This window comes from Phragmites australis, chromosome 1 (genome assembly GCF_958298935.1).
Source record: "Phragmites australis chromosome 1, lpPhrAust1.1, whole genome shotgun sequence".
In the NCBI taxonomy this organism is placed as follows: Eukaryota; Viridiplantae; Streptophyta; class Magnoliopsida; order Poales; family Poaceae; genus Phragmites; species Phragmites australis.
In genome coordinates this window covers 15,693,574-15,716,008 of record NC_084921.1, presented here as the reverse complement: position 1 = coordinate 15,716,008, position 22,435 = coordinate 15,693,574, and positions in this window count along the sequence as shown.

The following is a 22,435-nucleotide window of genomic DNA, read 5'->3' as shown; positions in this document are numbered from 1 at the left end:
TCCTCCAACGCCTTCCGCCCCTCCTCCATAGCGCGCTGCTCGTCCTCGTTGGCGGCTCGCGCCGCAGCAAGGCGGGAGTCAAAAACGCGCCAAGCCGCGGTAAGCTGCGCTCTCTCCGTGGCCAGAGCGGCGGGCTCCGCCTCTCGCTGCGCCATCTCCCCTGCTACGGCCGCCTCCAGCCGTCCGATCACCTCCCGGGCGCTCCCAAGCACGACCGGGAGAGGGTCGGCGGGTTGGCTGGGCGGCGGCTGGGCGCTTGGTCCCCTGCGAGCCTCCCTCGGGGGGCTCGGGGTCCCCGAAAACTGCTACGCGGTCACCCGCCCTGCGCTCGGCGTGCTCGGGGCGGGCTCGGACGGTGTCGAACGCTCGGGCGGCGGATGTGTTTCTGTCTCGGCCGCCACGTCCGCCGGCCCCGGCTCCGCCGCCGCGTCTGCCGGCCTCGGCTCCGCCGCCCCCGCTAGCCCTGGCTCCGCCGGTGCACTCGGCTCGGGTGCGCTTGGCTCGCGGGTTGGCGCCGGCCTCGGTGCCTCTGACCGCCCCTGGTTCTCGGCGGCGCCCGTAGGCGGCCTGCAAGAGAAGAATGGGATCAAAACTTAGAATTTAGTCCGGGCAAAGCACGACCAGGAAAGAATGGAGGACGAAACTTACGTGGCTGTGGGTCTTCGGTACTGCCATCTTGCTGCTGGAATCCTGAACTCCGGGCTCGATGGCGTTGGCCCGGAGTCCTCCCTCCTTCTCTTCCGCCGGGGGCTCTGGGGGGCCGCCGCGTGGTCTCTGGGCGCCGAATCGGGCCCAAGCAGACCAAAGTGCGGTTCCAGAACCGCAGATGCCGCCCCCGCCGATAGCCCCGCGCTGGACGACTGGCCGTCCTGGCTTTCCCCCTCGCCTGGCAACGGCGACGGCAGGGACTCCGGCACAGGAATAAAGAGCCGGGGCGCTTTCCCCAGTCCTCCGGCGCCGTCGCCGCCCCGCTGCCGGCGGTGCCTCCTCCTCCGGTGCGGCTGCTGCTGCCCGCAGCAGCCCTACTGCTGGCCTGCGGCTCGCCGCTTGCGGCGCCCGGGCCACCAGTCTGCGCCGGATCGCTTGCGGCCTCCTCGTCGGTCGCCTCGTCCACCCCGGGGTTCTCGATGGTCCTGGGACTCCGGCGCCCCGGCCGGTCGACCAACCCCTGGGCGTCGAACTCCGGCAGCTTCGCCTGAATCGCCACCCGGTCAGGATTGGCGCAGAGTGCCATCTCTTTCCACGGGAGCTCCGCCCGTCTCAGGTCATCCACCCCGGTCACCACCCGGAGCATGCCCCTCAACTCTGGCATGCCCAGGTCCCAATCCTCGCCGATCTGGGCCCGGGTGATGTCCTCGGGGCCGGTGTAAAGTCAGCAAGGCCCGGCCCGCTCCCGCAGGGGCGCCAGGCGACGGCGCTGCAAGTCCGCCACCACCATCACCGAAGTGAGCTCGGCCTCGCGCAGGAACTCGATGCGCTCTAGGACCGGCTCCAACCGCGCATCCATCGGCGGCGGCACCTCCCAGGTCGCCTTCTGGGGTCCGCCGCCACCTCCGGCAGGGTCAGACGGTCGTGGGGGTCGACGTCGACGTAGAACCAGTCGCGCCGCCATTCCTCCCACTTGCTTCGCAGCACCTGGGGAATGTATCGCTCCCCCAGGCCATCTCGCAGCCAGAAGCTGCAGCAGCCAGCGACGTCCGTGGTGGAGAAGCCCCTCTTCTTCCCGACCGACCGCAGCGCGAAGAAGTGCCGGAAGAGCGTCACCGACGGTGGCACCCCCACGAACATCTCGCGGAGGTGGGCGAAGACCACCAGGATGACGACGGAGTTGGGGCTGAGATGCACCAACTGGATCCCGTAGGTATCGAGGATCTGAAGGAAGAACGTTGAGAACGGCGGCACCAGCCTGGTCGCCACAAAGGAGGTGAAGAGGACGATGCGCCCCGGGCGGTTTGTCGCCGGCGGGAAGCTCGTCGGCGTCACCACCAAGGCCCCCTGCTGGCCTTTGAGGACCAGCAACTTCCGAATCTTCCCCGCCGCCTCCTCGTTCATCAGGCGGGACTCCGGCAGCACGCCGTCGGGAGTCCTGTCGCGGCGGCTTCCTCCTGCTCTTGGCATTTCGTCGGGACGGGGGATGATCTGGACGGTGGAGAAGGGAAGGAGCTCCGATCGCCTAAGGAGAGTCTAGGGCTCAGGAGTGCAAGGAGAGCAGGGGCTAGATCGCGAGATGGCGTAAAGAGGGGGGCGGTTCGCTCCCCTCCTCCTTTTATACCGCAGGGAAATTCAAACGTCGCCCGCCACAGCGCACTCAGCAGGACAGTTTCCTTGATCGACGCAACCGCCTGGCGAGTCTCCCACGGGTCGTGCGGTGTCAACGGTTGCTAGGCGTATTTTCCTCGATTTGTGTGGCTGCCGCGCGTGCCGCTTGCCCCGTCATCGCGTGCCGCCTGCCCCGTTTTCACGCGCCGCCCGTCCCATTGTCACACGCCTCGGGAGTCGTTTGGACACGCTTCCGTTTGGCTCCCCGTTGGGCCGTACAAAAGGCCCGGACCGGAGGGACCACCATATGAAAGCTCGCCACATGGCGTCAGTACCGGCTTCGGCCTCGTTGGCGACGAAGGGCCCATCTGCAGTCTCTGGGCTATTGCCTACCAATGGGCCCGGGAGCTACTGTCGGTGTATCAGGAACCGGGGGTCCCCGTATCCCGAGGCCAGGCCAGCCATCCGCCACATGACGCCATCCCGCGGAGTCTCTCCCGCGAGGTGAGAAAGAGCGAGTCCCGGGAGAAGGCGCTCGGGGCCACAGTCGGTGGCCCCCGAGTACCCCAGTTCCCCGATGATCCACGGAATCCAAGTACCGGGAAGAAAGTGCTCGGGGAAGTGTACGGTGACCCCCGAGCACCCTAGTCTCCCGACGACCAGAAGAGCTAAGTACCGGGAGAAACGTGCTCGGGGCCGTCGGCCGTAGCCCTTGGGCACCCAAGTATCCTGAGGGCCCACCAAAGCAAGTTTCGGGAGAGAGTGCTCGGGGCTGCGTGCAGCAGCCCCCAAGCACTCGGTTCCCCGAGGATCCGTACAAGTGTGCCCGGGAGAGAGTGCTCGGGGGAGGTAAACAGTACCCCCGAGCACTCGGTTCCCCGAGGACAAAGAAAGGGCATTCTCGGGAGAGAGTGCTCGGGGAGGTGAACAGTACCCCTGAGCACTCGGTACCCCGACGACCCAGAAAGTCCCCTGGTGGAGGCCCCCGAGGGGCCCACCGATGAGGTATCAACCAGTCAAAGGCTCGAGGCTGCATTTAAAGAGTGTGCGTGGCCTATCACCTCCAACTGCTCCCACCGTGCTCAGCGTCAGTTCCTGCCACGTTCTGGCAAAGAGGCGTGGGGTTATTAATTGCACGGGTCCCGTCCCGTGCCATCCGGCCCGTCTCAGGATAACGTCATAAGGGCCGAGGTGTTCCGCCTGCCGCGCTGCTGTGGCAGGGGAACAAGACAGGGCGGGCACGCCGGGTCGCTCTGCAGCTGCCCGGTGGGCCCTCTCCACGGCGCCCGTTGCCAGGGCATTTATTGTAACGGATGACCGGGCGTGTGACGCATTTTTCACCCCCGATCACTTCGCCCAGATGAAATGATGACACCCTTTCCATTTATGGTGTCTCGGAACTCGTGCCCCCCTCCCATTCGGGGCACGTTGCGGCCGGCGGGTACTTAAAGCAGCCGGCGGCACAAGAGAGAGAGAGAGAGGGAAGAGAGCGGAACATATAACTGAATGCATTTGGAATAGATCCTTAAGCTCAGAAGAACACAGCGCAAGAGAAACACGGCTGAGAAGTGAGCAGCACGAGACAGCCGAAGAACAAGGAGCCCCAGGCTTTAGAATAGGAGATCCTCCTTGTAACCAGCAACATCCTTGAGGGACTTTCTCGAGACATTCATAGAGTTCATACAGGAGTAGGGTGTTACGCCCCCGTGCGGCCCGAACCTGTCTAAATTCTGGTGCATTTACTTCTTCTTGCACTAGTTCACTCCACCACCACCGGCAGTTGCATTCATTTCTATTTATTTCTCCGACGAACATATTCAAGATCATCCCCTCGGCCGAATCTCTAAAAAGGGGTCTTTCGGGATCCCTGCGACTGGAGTTAATCCTCCGACAGTGTGACTTGCGATCGCACCTACAAAATAATATAGGGGCTGATGTGGGTAGGAAAAATATTTTTTTAGATTTTTTTAGCTTTAGAAAATTTAGTACAGACGGTTGCAATAACGAGCTGTCTGTATAAATAATTTGATTTATACAGACTCTTTTCTATGTACAGTTTAAAAAAATATTACGTACGGGTTTCTAAACCACCTATATAAATTATTTTTCTACTTGTTTCATCACATCCTTGACTTACATACAGAATTTGGAGTTAAAGTTCCAAACAAAAGATAAGATTATAAAAAGGTGTAACAAATCTAGCCATAAAAATACGTGAGTCATTTTGCTAGTTACATAAAAGAGGACACACACAATGACAGTGGTGGGGCGGCAATACCAACAAAAAGGGCTCTCTTGCGTTGGTTGACGTACTTATTAGTCACGTTTTTTCTTGCACATTAGAAATTTTACAAGAATTTCCTAACAGTTTTATAGGAAATAGTATGATTTATGTATGGATTTTGTATAACTCAAATGGAGCCTCAATGTTCTACGTCAATCAACGCCTATGAAGGAATATCTAAATAGATGTAAGTTCGCACATATAAGGATGCTTCTGCTGGCCTCCTTCTTTAGATTTTAATATTATTTTTATAAGGTAATTTCAGAAATATTGTACAAATTAAAAAATACAAAAATAATCTACTGCCGCGAGTGGTTCAATGAAATCTAGTTTTCGCACAATAAATAAACGAAAATTAAATTTTCGCTCGTCGTATCCGCGAAAAATTGAATTTTTGGTCATTAAAATATAGAAAATATTTTTTATTATTGAAAGTGCAAAAATTAAAGTTTTTGCAGTGATTGAAAATAAGAAAATTAGTTAAACTTTTTTATGCATGCAATAATTATTTACAGTGATTGGTTCGGCGAAAAATATTAGTTGGGTAAATAGTTGTCTAAACGGCATCACAGAGTGATTCATTTTTTCATTAATTTTTGGTTCCATGTGATATTTCTTTATTTATTTGATGTAAAATTGTGTGAGTAATATTTTGAGTGAAGTAACCCTGGAATGATACAAAATATAATTTTTTAAATGATAGTAGTTTTGAAGGTGGCACCGAGGTTACATATACTGATGAAGACATTACATGGGACTTGGAATTTTTCTTGGTATCACGAATGGATCTTAACCATAAACATATGACGACAATAAACATTAGCATATACGGTACGCCTAAAGACTAACATAATAGTGTGTCACTATTAAACCTAATATGTCTTACGGAAAATAAATAGGTCAGGTTATAATAGATACTCTACTGAGTGCACCTAGGATATTTTTCCTTCCTGAGGGCATTGGGGTCTGCCGCCTTAGCGCGACCAGCCCTCTTCTGCCTCATTTCCCTCTTAGCTTCGCGTTCTTCAGCCGCGACACACTCCTGTCGCTTTAACCGTAGTTCCTCTTGCTGTTGTTCGTACTCCCAGCGTTCATAAGCTTGCCTCCTCCATTTCATGTTCATATTGACCCACCGCTTCTGGTACTCATTTTGCTACATATTCAATAATCCTATGAAGTCATAGATAGGTGGAGGAAATTGGACAAATAAAACAAGAGGGAAGATTAGTAATATGGTGCATAAAATTATATGGCAAGTACCATAAGAGTGATCTATGTCGCTATACCGGTGGGTAGTCATACGATCTATATAGAGGTAGGTCGTACTAGTAGTTGGCAAAATAAAGAAGCGTCTGTCATAGGTGTAGGATATATCCTGAGACTCATGAAGTCTACAAGAGTCGTCACAGAAGTACATCGGTGGTTCGACCCCCTACGGGATTCAAGTCCCTCAATGTTTCTTAGGTGCGCTTGGTGAAGATGAGAAAGATATTGCAGTTGAGAGAGATAAGGAAGGAGTGATATACCCATGGTTTAGGGTGGGTTATTTATGATGGTTTGGGGCTGATTAATGGACTGAGTGCATGAGCATGATTGGAGGCTGGAGCATCGAAGTATTGTGCATAAGGATAAATGGCCATGGATTCCTTGTGAAGGCTGAAAAAGTTGTGTCATTGATGCTTGTAAGATATTCCCTATGAAAGCTGTTGCTCGTTGTGGTCATCTCATTCTGTAAAAGTTTAGCAATGAGTTATTATTGTCTTTGCACGGAAGGTAGAGAATCATATGAAAGCATTGGGCTTAGAAAAGACGAATTGACAGAATGATAAATCCCAGCTATTTCATTGATGAAAGTAAATTACATCACATATAAGGCTCATCGTAAGCATTTGTTGCCTGTCTATGGCTATAGTACATATGACAATATGCACCGATTTATACCCTATTCATAGATAATTTATGACAAGTTACAATGGCATATGGTACCCCATCGCTAAATTAAGCATGCATTATGAAAAGACAGAATGTTGGGTGCAAGAAAACATCTACTAGGTTGGTGGAAAACATAGAGGCTTCTCATCTAGATATTCCCAGCAGATCTCTTGAAAGTTGCATCTATGGAGGTAGAGTTCACTGCACACGTACCCTTGTATTAGTCCATGTACCACATGCCCCGGCACAGTCGATAGGTCACACACGCATTGTGTAGGAACCTGCATGTTACCACATGTAGTGAGGTTCTTATCCCACCAATCTTCATTGAGCTTTTGTGGCCTCATCTTTGGTCGTTCAACATTTGTGCGCCTCATTACCTCAGCCTCCTCATAGCCGTAGTTAATGTTCGCGTACTCTTCTTTGTTCGCACACTATTTGTACTTGCACCTAGGCTTGTTGTACTGTTGGAGGGAAGCAGTTGAATTACATGAGATTCGTAGCACGGTAGGATGTCATGTATACTTACCCCACAATAGTACCAAACAACTATGGCAAGCAGAAACGGTTTCTGGCATGCTATTTTACCGTAGTCACACCATGGCATGCGTGCCTCATGCGCTTTTGTCTACAGCTACATCTCCCTCTTCTTCTGCTCTGGGCCTTCATATCTCTTTCGTTGTTCATCCTCACGCTTGAGTCTATCAAGAATATCGCGTCATAGATCGTAAAGGCCCATCTTGCTCTTACCCTTGTCGAACCTGGACCCAAACCCAGAAGCCATGAATGGGATTATGGTGGAGATAAAGCAGTCGGCTTGTATGCACTGAAGCCACTACTACATAAACCTCTATATATTTCAGCCCATCACTGCCAGTTTATAAGCCACACGGGAAAATACAGTCATCGTGGCTTACGAACTGGCAGTGATAAGGGCATCACTGCCGGCTATTGGCTTGAGCCAGTAGTGATGCCCTGCTCCATCTTCACTACCGTTTTAATCCACCGACCGGCACTGATAGCAAGGCATCACTGCCGGCTTGTTATATGAGTCGGTAGTGATGTCTCGACTATATAAAAGTCGCCCTCTCCTTCCTCAAGCCCGAGCACACAATAGAGAGGAGCTTTATTTGCTTGGTGGTGGCCATTTTTGTCACCAAGTTCTTAGTGGCTTCAAAATTTTGAGTAATCCTCATGTCCTAGGTGTTCCAAGGTATGTAACTTCATCTCCAATCCATTTCTAGTTGAATTTTATTTGCTAAATTGCTCTCGATTTTGAACTGATGGATATGCACCTATGGCCATGATGTTTTAAGACAATGTACATGCAATTATATCTCATTTGTTATACGGAAGCTTCAATTAGTAGCTTATGGTGGAAAGTGTCTTATTATTGATTTACATTAGCTATAGGTTTGAGCATATTTATTTTTTATTTTTAATGAATTAGAAAAATTAGCCATAAAATTAAGATATATAGCAAGCTTCAATTATATTTTTATATTTTAATTAATTTAACAAGCTCCAATATAGAAACTTTAGGTATGAGCATATTTATTTTTGATTTACAATGAATTAGAAAAAGTACCCATGATATTTAGGTATGTTGCAAGATCCAATTATATTTTTTATATTTTAATTAATTAGCATGCTACTATATGAAAACTTTAGGTATGAGCGTATTTATTTTGATTTTTAATGAATTAGAATATTTCTCCACGATATTTAGGTATGTAGCAAGATCTAATTATATTTTTTATATTTTACTTAATTAGTAAGCTCCAATATATAAACTTTATGTATGAGCGTATTTATTTTTATTTTTACTTAATTAGTCCTACAAAAGAGTTGAATAAAGAAAATTTCTAGGGATGACACCAACAAATACTCATCGGAAGCATACGCGAAAGCATACAAAAGACGGCTCCTCCAACCCGGGCCAATTGCCGGTAGGAGATGACAAGGTAATTTATTTGTTGGTGATCGCAAAATCTTCTAAATGTTATGAATTTGAATTTACAATAATAATATAATTGTAGATGGATAGAAGATGGATGTATGATGCGAGCCATGTGAGCGCAGAGTATAAGAACGGCGTGGATTGTTTCCTGGTACAAGCCACGACGCACAAGTCAAATACACAGCCCAACCTAAAAGAAAATTCTTGAGGTCAACCTCAGATAGGGCGTCCAACTTGTCTTGAGAGAAGCCGCTCTCTGAACTAGTAGGACTGGCACATAAATGCTAATTTGAGAAAAATACTTTCTCTCCGAACAGGTAATCAGTACTGAAGTCCTAATAAAGCCATTTTCTAGAGCCACTGTGCTGTAATGTAACATGAACACTATCTTTTCTTCGCAGTAACATTTTTTGGTGTTAGTGTGGTTTGTAGTATATCATTTTTGCATATTCTCTGAAATTTAGGACTGTTATGATATGGTATGTTGTTCATTGTGGTCGGCAAAGTGGAGTATTCTCCAGTTGGGAGGAATGCCACACACATGTTAATAGATTCAAAGGAGCATGTTACAAAGGATACAAGTCCAAACATGAAGCTGTTGCGGTATACAACAGTCAAGTCATCCAAGCCGAGCTAAAATTGGCTAACTTTGAAAATAATAAATGTGATTTCACGTGTAAAGATGTCATAATCCTAGTTCTGGTTGTAATCATCATTATTTTACTATGTAAGATGATGTGACTTATCAAATCAATGTGTCAACTGTCAGTACCTTTATGCCTATTTTGCTTTGTAAGATGCGACTTTTTTTTTTGTTAAATGTGGTCATAACCTATCGATTCATTCATGGTCATCTCACTCTTTCGACAACCTCCCTCCCTCCCTTGTCGGCTTTACCTCTATCTTCCACCTTCCTCTGCTCTTTATATGTAGAATACTCAACCGCTCATCGTTACCGTATGCAAAACTCTCAGGAAGTGATGGCTTCACCAACCGTTGATCCAGGCTAGGAGTTAGAAGAAGATGTAGTGCCACCGTCAAACATTAAAGAAGGTAGCCCGAGCCACTACCTCAACTGGACCAAACAGACGCCTATGGAGACAATGAGGTAATTCATAAGTAGATGAATGCATATGTTGTACATATTATCGTATAGGTTCCCAGTAGTTTCTTCGCTTATGCGCAGATGCTTGATGCTCCGGAGGGTCACGACAATGAGTAATCCCAGGAGCGGCATCGTGTCCGAGGTCCCTCGAAGATGCCTATGGGATGATTTGTGATCACGGAGGTCTCACTAGCAGGGGAGCCAACTACACTAGAGAGAGTTCTAGGGCCATACAAGTCAGTCTGTGGGATTGCTGTTAAGGATCACATGCCCAATAGCTATAGATTATGGACTGGTGAATGACGTGATCCGCACGTGGTTCCTGATTCGATCAAGAATGACATCTTGTGGCCTATGATATTAGAGAAGTTTGACTTCCCTGAAAAGATAGATATGGAAGTAGTTAAGCCTAAGACGCTAATGATCATGGGCATTTCATTAAGAATTGGAAGGGGACACTGAACAGAACGTATGTGCAGAAAGGTACAATGCCAGATTTTCGTAAATGGCTGCAACTGGAAGATCATTGACAAGCCTTTGTAGAGTACAAGTTGTCAGAAGAAGCACAGAGGTTGAGTGAGGTGAACAAAGCAAACTCGAAGAACATGTACCCCCACAGAGTCGGCAGTCGTGTGTACATGAGGAAAGAGAGGCAGTGGCAACAACAGCTAGATGAACTACAAGAGAGAGGTGTCATACCTGAGATGGAGGACTGGAGCGAACGATCGACACACTTCCTTCTTGGGAGGGGTGCTTCTTACTCGTCTGATGGAAGCTTATCCTTTATCACCTCCAAAGACCTGGAAGCGACGCAAGATCTTGCAAAAAAGCTTGTGGAAGCCCACGAGCAGTCTTCACAAGACTCTTTCAAGCTAGACAGGGTAAGGACGAGCTCACCTTGGGCCTGGGAAACAAGTAGCATGGTGGTTGCACACGAGGTATTGGGGTGATGGGTTGAAAATATGGATTCCCAGGCGACGTCGACAGTTACAAGAGTCGAAAGAGATCCCAAGCAGAGCGAGATACAGAACGAGAGGCAGGACAAGCTAGGATGATGAAAATACTTGAACAAGTACTAAAAAAAGGGAGAGAGAACATACAGAAGAAAAAATAGCACAAGCAGTGTCCCAAGCCCTCATGCGTCAACAGGGTGCCATTGTGAGCGAACAGGAACGGTCGGAAGCGTCTCTTGATGGTGCGCACTCTAGCCCCGGTGGTCGTCGGAGTAACTGTGCGTCTAAGGGAGTTCCGAGAGCTGACTCCATCACTTATCTTGTGGACCTCATCATAGGACGGATACTGTGTGAACTATACATTGATGTTAGGAACAATACCATCAAGGTGGCTTCCGGCATGGCTTATCCCCGTGACTCCCATGAACAATTGCACGGACGTCTGATATCGGAGGGCTACGCTGTGGTCGAAGTAGACGAGGCAGTTGACCAGTACCGCCATATTAAGGTGGACTACCCCACAGAGGAGGGGGCGGACACTATAGGAGAGAACGAGCACACATTCATCGCGAAGGAGAAGGCCTACATAGTGTTTCCACTAGGGACAGCTCCCGAGAATCTCTACTCTCCAGTACTCGGGTCGTCGTCGCCTCTTAGATCTCCCTCTCCTCACCCATCTCCTAGAAGAAGTCCACCTCCTCAGCCATCGCCTCAAAGAAGTCCACCGCTCAAGAAGTTAGCACCATCAAGAACCCAGCCATCAACTCGGAAAACACGATCAGGTTCCGCAGCATCCAAGCAGACAACATCATCTAAGAAGTCGGTGGCATCTAAAAAGTTGGCGGAACCCAAGGATGTTAATTCACTCACTGTTGAGGAAACCAAAAAGATTGTGGATGCTAGTGTCACGTCTCATTTCCATCCTCCACCACCTCCACCGAAGCCTGTTGTGCCTGAAGATGCTATGAAAATTTTCATAAAAATGGCCAAAGTTAAACAGACGGGGGCAGCTTCAAGAAAGCCGCTGACTCACTATGAACGCATCAGCAAGAAGTATGCCAAAAGCAAGTCAGGCCCAATCATTAAGGATGCCCCAAGCATTGCGGATTTCCTGGCTGAATCAAGAATAACACCAAAGAAACTAGCACGGCTTATTGTGGAAGCGGATATCTAAAAGTTGGATGTTATATGGCCGTTTGAGTTGACCAAACCTTTGGTCCAACCAGATATAGAAAGAAACCTTACAACTTAAATACGCCGATTACATCAGTGGTACTTGGAGCATTCCAGACAGGGTTTTCAAGCATTCCCCGTAAGATATACAGATGATTATTTTCTCAACGGGGATGGCTCCTTCTGGGTGTATTTCAAGGACTTTTATGAACTATATAAGGCAGATGCCCTCGACGTGGCTATAGTCAGAGTGTGGACTCTGTAAGTGACTTATGCATATAATTCACGTTATATGATCGTGTACATTGAAATTGTATAGCTAACTTCTCTCTTTCGTAGAATGGAGATCTAAGCATGCGGACAAGACTTAGATAAGCAAGTAGGATTCATCGATCCTGGGCTTGTGAACCCGAAACTTATAAGGGAGAATCCAGACTTCGCGGAGGACTACTTATTGAAGTGTCTGCTTCACCACCAATACAAGAAATTCATACTCTTACCCTACAGTTATGAGTACGTGTTTATGTGCCAGGGCGTCCTTATTTTATGGACAACTCGATTCTAGTACTAATTTACTATGGTGGTATATTCTGCAGTTTTGATTGGATCCTCTTGTCATCCACCCAGACTTGAGCAAGATCATTGTCTTGGACTCACAAAAGGGAGATCAGACGACTTAGCAACACCTCATCGACATGCTAAATCGGTTAACTCGATCATTTAATATTCTTGATGATTGCATCTAAGTTTAATTGGTATTCATATTCACGTACATGGCGTACACAAGATACCCAAAAAAAGAGTATCATCTACTTTCCATTCAGGAAGCAATATGCTGTAAAAACTGACTTTCCAGTACGCAGGGAATATTCATATCTTGCATTTCCTACTAAATAAAAAGGTTCAATTCATTCCACTGACGAATCCTTTCCTCTTAAAGTGTATGAGGCAGGCAGCCGGCAACAATCTCTGCATGTTTTATGTTGTTACTAACATGCACGCATTCAGCCCGGACGGAGACGCTGTTAGGTTCAATGATCTTGAGGTATGGAATAACATATCGATACCTTCTTTTCAATTTTTATACGTGTTCAAGGACTAATTCTTTCGATTCTTCAAACGCAGTGCTCGAAACTACGCACAAATACGTTACAACCTACATAAATACATGTCCTTCAAGAACAGATCGTCGGGTTCTTCTTGGAACATATTATCAACCCAAACGTCCAGTTTCATGAACCGATCATGCCATCCACGCATCGCAGATCTTCAGATGACACCATTCCTTCTAGTAGAGAGTATAAGACAAGGAGGAAGGCTACCAAGAGGCTTGACAACGTAGTATATTTCGCCAAATGATACGATATTAATGCATGTCATTAATTACTATTTATTAATGAATGATATGAATTACTATGTATGATGCGAAGTTGGTATCGACGGGATGGCCTTCCAACGTTGATGCGAAGGAGGAGCAAGAAGCAGTGGCCAGGAAGCGTGCCCAGGAGGAGGATGAGAGGCTGGCCTGTCAGTTGTGCGCTGCGGAGGAGCAACAAGCTACGTCCCGTAAGCGTGCCTAGGAGGAGGAGGACAAGAGGGTGGCTTGTCAATGTGCTGTGGAGGAGGCTGAAGGCTCAAACCGTAGAGGCGTTCAGGCGTCAGACCTCGATGTCTTTAACACGCCGATGAGCCTGGAGCTAAGGCGACGCTACGATCGATTAGGCGTGGCCTGGTCCAACACTCCACCACCATCGCCCCCCCCCCCCCCGCATCTTTGGACGTACACACGCCAATAATCAACAGTGCGGAAACGCAATCCTCATCGCGAGAGAGGTAGAGGTAGAGGGATACTGGACTGGCTGAACTTGACCGACTTTTCAGAGGTGACCTGTGAGAACTATTATGTATAAATATGTGTTTGTCGATGCCTATGACTTGAAATATATGTTCATTACTATTTATTAATTAAGGTGTTTTTATTATTGATTTACATTAAATGTATGTATCATTGTATGCATGTATTGAGAGAGAGACGGAGAGATCGAGGAGTGAGAGGGAGTACAGAGAGGATAGAGAGAGGGAGGAGGGGAGGGAGGAGAGGCAAAACACTGTCAGTTGAATCTTTCAGCCGATAGTGATTTCAGGTTTATCATTGCCGGCTGAAGGATTTAGCCGACAGTGATAAGGCCCTTCACTGCTGGTCCACCGAGCCGTCAGTGATTGTCCAGGACTATCACTGCCCGTTGCCCACTGCTGGCTCTAAAATCGGCAATGAAGGTGGTTTTGGAACTGGCAGTGAAGGAGGTTTCTGCAGTAGTGGTATTCGTCCTCGGGGTTACCCTTATATAGAGTAGGTGGTCGTGGCTTGTGTTAGAGATCTCGGGGAATCCTGCCATGTGTTCGAATATGTGGTGTGAAGCCGATAGAGAGAGAAAGAGGCGCGACGTGTCATAGGCGTGCAGTTTCCAAGTGGCGGTGCATGGACCGAGTGATTTGTCATTGCACATGCCATTAAAGCCATGATTCGTGCGCTATAGGTATTGGCCGGTTGTAGCGGCCAGTGCTATGGATTTGATGAATCATGCGCTATAGCATCTTCTTTGACTGAACCGCTGATTATTGTCAACACGGAGTGGTTCCTTTTTTCATCATGCAGGAACAGTCTGAACTAATAAAATGGAAAGCTAAACAAAACAAATAAACGTGAAGCAGTTTGAAAAAAATACATTAAATAAGCATACAAGTAAAACAAACTACGCCTGACCCTTATCTTGGGCTCCGCCTCTGGCACGCTTTGGCCTGCGTGCTGACGCTGGACAACTACTTCCTCCTCCTCACGAGGATGGTTGTATGTGGAAGGTTTGTACTAATCAGGCTCATGGCACTCACGTCTAGGCAAATGGAGATCGTAGGTGTCTTCCGTCTCCTACTACGTAGCCTAAGTGGGCGAAGGTGCACTGTAGAACTAGAACGAGCCCATCACTTCGAAGGCCCTCCGTAGTCAAGCCACGGTTTCCCGCTAGAGTGCAGTGAACTCCTAGAAACCTGTGTGGTACTCTCAATACGGAACATACCTGCATTACATCATGCATAAATAAGTAAGTATTGTCATATAATGTGTAGTAAGTCAGAGATTATGGAATAAAGAGTCATGATAAACCCGACGTAGAAACGAACACAGGCGTGGCCCAACCAGAGCCTCCTGCTGAGTCAGGGCGCAGAGGCTGAGAACTTGCATACACAGGCGTGGCCCAACCAGCATCTCTTTCCTGGTCATATCGTGGAGGTTGAGGGGTAGCGTAGAACGGCTCTGGACCCGAGGTGTAGGAACGTCGTGGGGGCCTCTGTGTGGTACACACGATCGATAGGTTACGTACAACAGCGTCGGGCTACTCCACGATACGTCAGCCCCTAGCAGCCAAACGCGAGAATGCTCCGATGATGTCATCCATCGCCATACCACATGTGCCATGCTCACACAGCCTAGTAGCCATACTCATTGCCTTCGCGTGAATCTCGCTCCCTAAGTCGAACTGCAATAGATGACAAATTGTTAGCCCTAGTAGGTATGTGAATGTAAGAATTGGTAAAAATTTGAACATTTCAAGTATCGTAAAGGTGCACGAACGCTCCTACGTGTCCTTAGTAAAGGGCGGCAGTACTAGTCAAGGGTCGACATGGTAGGTCATCGACAAGAAGGAGGTGTGTGCAAGTCCACGTAGTGCACCACTGCATGTACTGCTGGTAAATATGCTCATCCTAAGGCGCATCATACTCGATCACGATCATAAGAGCATGGCCCAACTGCTGCACCTAGGGTTGCATCCTATTAGTCAGGTCAACTAGGCCGCAATCCACCAATAAGTATTTTTGCTCAATGGTCACGCGAAATCTCTAATTTTCTCTAAATGGTCCCGTGATAATTTCAAAATTTCGCGCTTTAGAGATGCGAAAATATTTACGCAGTTTTGAACCGTGAAAATTAAATTTTTGTTAAATCGAACCTTGAAAATATATATTTTTGTTATTCCAACTCGTGAAAAATGATTTTTGCTAAACCATCTCGCGATAGTGTAATATTTTTGTATTTTTTTGAATTTGTGCAATATTTCTAAAATTGCCGTACAAAAAAATATAATATTAAATAATCTCCTTCTTTCTTTCTCCTCTGGCTAGTCGTGGCTTCTTCTTTCCCTGACACCACTCGCCCCTGCTGCAACGAGGTAGGATCTCGCCGAAGCGTCGTGCTAGAGGCCGAGCTCTCGGTTGAGACCCTACCCCACCCATAGCGGCCTCCTCATTGCCACCTTCCATCACCCCGTCATTGTTATGGTTGCCCCTTCCCTAACCCTTCCCAATATCGTCCACCACCCAAGACCAGCATGCCTCCCATGCGGCACATATCGGACGCACCCAAAACCAAGTATTGCAGGTAGCTTGCTTGTTGATGATTTGTATACGACTACCAATATTTATAATGTAAATAAAGAGATACATGTTTGGTCATCGAAGAATATCGCAAAGAGGGACACATATTTATACAGGTTCGGATCTTCGAGTGGATAATGACCCTATGTCACAAAAGTACAAAGGGGGTGCATATGCATCTAATCCTAATAAACTTGGCATATTTCTCCATGTTCCTACTACTAAAGCCTAAGTTGGATGGGGGTTGCTTCTACCATAGATCTTCGATGTGTATTGATGTTCTATCCGATTAGACTTGCTTTGGGAGTACACAACTTCGTAGATCTGAAGGCGTGAGTTGCTATGAGGCTTATGCTTGTAGAAAAGGTTGTGCTTCGGTAGGTTGACTTGTCTTGGACGTATCCCCTCCTTTTATAGTTGGGGGAATTTGGATGTACCGTACCTGAACTTCTTTGGGCATAATATTTTCAAATTGTTGCTCTCTTGGACATGTAGAAAACCTTTTCCGAATAGGTGATAACTTCCATATTCATCACGATTACCTTTTTTTATATTTTATCTTCGTATCTTTCTTCGTGATAGTCATGATATACACTAGATAGAGTAAGATATACATGACTATCATATACCTCTTATAAATATACGATATTTATAAAATATATTCTCGTTAGCTAATCCTTAACTTTGCTCCGAAGAGTCTCTACTTTATCACTTAGTCAATAAATCCTCGACTCATATCTCTACTAATCGGGAACTCCTTCGATCGCATGAGATGGGTCCACCAAAGGGACCTCTGACTGAATCGAGTTTTAATTTTAGCTGAAGAATCAAAAAAACTATTCAATTATTCCATCCTTGTCCTCATCAGGTCATCAGGAGCACACGATTTTAGAGGGGACTTTTCATGATTAGATCCTGTCAGACCAGCCAGAGACCGGAGACAATTAATTCAAGTTCGCTTTATCTCCTGTCGTACTACAATGTGAGTCAAAAGGTTGTGTCCGCCGTTAATGATAGATGGCTCCATCATCACCCGTGAATAGAATGACTGTGGGACATAATGCTTTTGTAAATGAAGAGTCCTTGGGTTCTCCTAGCTCTACAACTCGAGCCTTTGTTCTCCTAGCTCTACAACTCGAGCCAAAAATCCTCTCTAGCTACGTCTTCCTCCAAACTCGCAGCAATGACATCCTCATCCTTCTTATTATTGAGGGACCAAAAGATTCCGCCAATAGGACCTCCATCACCTTCACCAGTGGAGTCGTTGCCTTCATCGCCGGCCTCTCCACCCAATACTCCACCATCCTCACACGCCTTCTAGGTAGCATCTCCTCAGGTCATCATGCTTTCCTCTGACGAGGAAGAGGGAGAAATGGTGGCGAGCGAAGAGTTCATCGAAGTAGAGTACTACATGAGAAATCCATAATAGTAACATAAATAACCTTTATTAGTGATAGATGTTTTATCTATTACTCTTAACACGTTATTAATATGGACTTATCAGTGATAGGTTTATATCGGTTACTAATGATACATATTAGTGACAGGTCTAGATCCTATCTGTCACTAATGACTACACGTTAGTAACAGGTGTGGACTTGATCCGTCACTAATGACAAACATTAGTGATAGGTCTGATCTTGATCCATCACTAATATGTGTTTAAAAAAAAGAAGGAAATAATTTTTGGTCTAAAAAAAATTAAACACCCGACTAGACACCCGACAAGTCACTGCTCACCCAATCGCACCCGTGGGTGACCCCTCTAACCATCTCACATCTCATTCGTTGTTGAGTATAATAGCAAAATTAATCCTTTTGACATCTTCTGGTTGAACGTTTGAATGTCTATTTGAATATCTAAATGATCTTAAATAAAAATTATATCGACTACAAAGTTGTAGATCTCACCGAGTTCAACAATGTTCATATAAAGTTTATCTCCATCCAACTCTGTATGAAAAAGTTTGTATCTAACTTATATAGTGTTCAATAAAACAGCCATAACTTTTGCATACGTAGTTCGATTTCGACATTTGACCTATACTTTTGAAGCTAATGAGGAGACGCATCTGAAAAATATATGTCTTTATACTTGTACCTTTCTTGACTCAAAAAAGACTCAGAAAACCCTCGATAGGATCTCTGAAGTTTTTCGTCAAAAATTGACCTTCTCTGATTTGTCTGGAAATTTTTGGAGACATAGTGATACATCTGAAAGTTAGTGCTGCGCAAACATTTCATCAATCTGAGTTACCAAAATCACGATAAAAATCTTTGAATTTACAATTTTCAACTTTGTGACCCTATCTGTGTCTTTTTCAATGATTCTTACTAGTTTTACACTAGATCCAGTACTTTAGTTTGTGGCCCTGTGTGTGGTTCCTTCGACAGTCTTTATATATTTATTTGTGCATCTATATGGTTTTAAATAGAAAAATGATCAACTACAAAGTTATAGACCTCGTCGAGGGCTACAATTTTCATATAAAGTTTTCCCCATCTGAGTTAGTATAAAAAAGTTATAAATTTTTTATCTGACCAGCTATGGCTCGGGATCCGACCAGTCATTAGTAACGGGTCTTCTAAATATCCGTCACTAATGAGTCAGTCATGAGTGATATGTGTCTTTATCACCCGTCACTAATAAGTGGTGCTCTCTCTACCCGTCACTAATACTGTGACTCATTAATGATATAGTCACTGAAGAATCTATCATTAGTGACTAGTTTTGAGGTCACCTGTCACTAATAAGTGTAATCTCTCTACCAGTCACTCTCTCTACCTGTCACTAATGACTTCATCATTTATGACGGAATTTGAGGTGACCCGTTACTACTCTTTTAGTAACGGGTTGTTCCCTCGTGTTAGTGACGTGTTGTCATTTAACCCGTCACTAGTAGTGCATTAGTGACGCGTACTGAGCAGCCGTCACTAATGACTTATCTCCTTTGATAGTTTCTTACGTAGTGAGTTTGAATAGCCAAATTATCTCTCTGGCCTCGAGAGCCAAGCTCCATACAAGGAGGAGTAGACTTACTGAGTAGCCGTCACTAATAACTTATCTCCTTTGATAATTTCATATGTAGTGAGTTTGAATCGCCATATTATCTCTCCGGCCTCGGGAGCCAAGCTTCGTACAAGGAGGAGGTAGACTAAGCACTCCTAGAGGAGACGAAAAAAAAAGAAAAGGAAAATTGAGAAATCGGGGAATCATCTGGCCTCTCAATCTTCTCTTCATCTTCCTTAAGTGATGATGGAAATGATAGGGGTGACGAGAAACTTCATCCTCATAAGCATTGGCACCGCAATGGGAGGGAGGAACCAGAGGCATAGACTATTCTACTGGTTTTTTTTTTGTCATCCTGAGTTGTTGATGTCGTAGGACTTAGGATTTTGTGGTGTGAATCAGCACATTTTGATATAAATCCTTAGGACTTGAGGATTTGAGGATTTTGATAAACTTCTTTTGAAATCTTTCCCGTGTCCTTATTGAATGCTTTCTTTTGGTGCCAAAAGCTTTGATGCACCCGAGTACTAGTTCTTTGCCCATGTCTGGTCCTTCCTAATCGAGAAGAGGTATTCGATCGAATAGAACCTCTGATCTGACCAACAATTCTTTCGAATAGGAAAAACTTGGTCAGGACTCACATGACTGGGAACAACTCTGGTCGCAAAAGCACTCTATTACTGACCACCTGTCGCATCTTCTTCTCCGAACAACATTACATTTAATGTGCGTTGCAGCTCGAGGGCACCCAGATGTCACGCCACCAGCCAAAAGAGAGAGGGGAAGAGAATACTCAGTCATAAAATATTACCGTTACCATGCAGTATTCACAGCGTTGTGGGGGGAGGGGGCGTTGCCACCCAACTTACCCTTATAACCAGAAGCGACAGACCGCGGTTAATCTTTACACCACGAATCCTCCCCCAGCGAAAAACTCATCTTCTTCCTTAGACATCCGTTCCCCAATTGCCTTGTCATGGATTTCGCTCCAGACAGCTAGCAAAATTCAGATATGAATGAATCTCGCCTCAACGAGCTGGCAGGGGAAGGTCTTCTTTCTCCGCGGAGTCTAATTCCGTGGAGGGCAATGAACGGGGAGGGCATCCCACCCTAAACACCGAAGAAATTGTGATGTTTGAGGAGTTTGTGTACCGCGGGTTTCAACTTCCGCCCTCCGAATTTTTCGTGGAGGTTCTTGGTTTCTATGGGTTGGATCTTGTTCATCTAAACCTCAGCTTCATCACCATGCTAAGCATATTTGTCCATATTTGTGTGGTATTCTTTGGGGGTAAAACCACTACTTTATGTATTTCGTCATTGCTTTGGGGTTCAAAACTTCGTAAATTTGAAAGCGCGAGTTGCTATGAGGCATGTGCTTCGGTAGCTTGACTTGTTTTGAACATACCTCTCCCCTCCTTTTTATAGTTAGAGAAACTTTGGCTTATCATATACGGACTTCTCTGGATATAATCTTTTTAAATTGTTAATCTTCTAAATATCTAGAAAATCTTTCTCTAATAGAATATAGCTTCCCTATTCGTCACGATTATCTTCTTTGTATTTTTCTCCATAAACTTTCTTTATGGTAATCGTGTTATACACCAGATCAAGTAAGATATACAAAATCACCGTATATCACTTATAGATATACAATATTTATAAAATATATAATAATAATAATAATAATAATCCTCATCATCGTAGAGTGCGAACCCGAACCTGCAAATCTTAACTTGAATAGTTTGCCACCGAGGACGCCCTATCGCAGGAGAAGAAGATGCCTCCGAGTGCAAACCGCGGTACACACCTTAAGCACCCAAAATCAGGTGCTGGGAGGGTTTAAAAACTCAATTGAGGTTTAGTTTTCCTTTTTATTATTACCACTAACCCATTACCCTGAGTCCCACAGTTCATGTTTTTTGGCTGTGAGGGGGGAGATAGCCAGGGCAGTCTTTTATATTGTACAAAATGTACAGGTATCCGTATATGCACAGTGCACTGCACCTATCCATTTTGTTCAAAGCGCCACCAACCGTTGGATGTTACTCCCTATATGCGCGGCCGCTTTTACTCTCAGGAAACTGGAGTCCGTGACCGTATCGAGTATGCTTTTTGCTCTCCGGTGAAGGCAAATGAGAATCAGGCCAACAGTTGCTTTTTGGACATACGTGTTCGCCTTCGGCCGGCGTGCGTGTACGAACGACGTCGTCCATCGGCGGCACGACACGTGCGCGGTCCAAGCTAGCTTAGGTGCCGTCCGCGACGTGCAACGTTACAGAAGACATGCACAAACTACAAAATTAATAGGCCATGCAACCAGAGCGACCAGTGTCAGATTGGTTGCGGTAGGAGACTAGAGGTGAATAAATGTCTCAATAGTTTTTTTAAAATAGAAGTCTAGGAGACTTAGAGCTCATAATCATACGAGCTAAATCTGAAGAATTATTTAACGTATTTAATTTTACATAGCCGAAGTCATGTTCAAAGTAACCAACACATAAACATCCTCTTGAGCCAAGGCAATATAGATATTAATTACTAGCAAACTTCAATCTCAAACTAGGCAAACAAGTATTCATGAGAATAAGTTTTGTAAACGCTCATATATGAAACTAAGACTTAGTTAGATCAAGTGTTTTTTTTAAAAATAGAACATTTAGACACATTTCCTTCAATTCATTTTATCCTCAAATTGACTTTATCAATCACGGGTTCACTTCTTTAGCAAACCACATGAAGCATTAAGATAACTGTATTGGATCATATTTAAGCACAAGAAACTTTATTTTTATGATTTTTCAAATTACACAAATTATCAAGTTTTCACATAATCAAGTCAAGTAGTATCTTTGCAACACAAGAAACATGTGTTCTCCTATAGTTCTATCATGAGCTAAACATTTGACAAATACAGAAAACATAGTACAATATTCATCAATCCACAATCTTGAATCAAGACGCCTAGAATGAGATATTCATCAGACTAACCTTAACACAAGCATTGACTAAGCCAAACAATTATGAACATAGTGATCAAGAATGTAGCATTTCATAATCTACTAATTCATAAAGTTACTAAATTTCATCTTTAGAAAAGCTAGCTTTCTTGAAATATTTCATGTCAGAGCATCAAGAGGGGCTTAAGATTAAAATTTTGCTCCACACAACTACTCAATTTAGTCCAAATTCAAGTCTAGCAATTGAAAATACTAAAGACATACAAGTCAAAGCTCAACTACTATAGTTATCTTACAAAATGGGATACAATACAAATGCAATAAAAATAAGATAGAGTATGTACAAAAGATAACTCTCCCTCACACAATGCCAT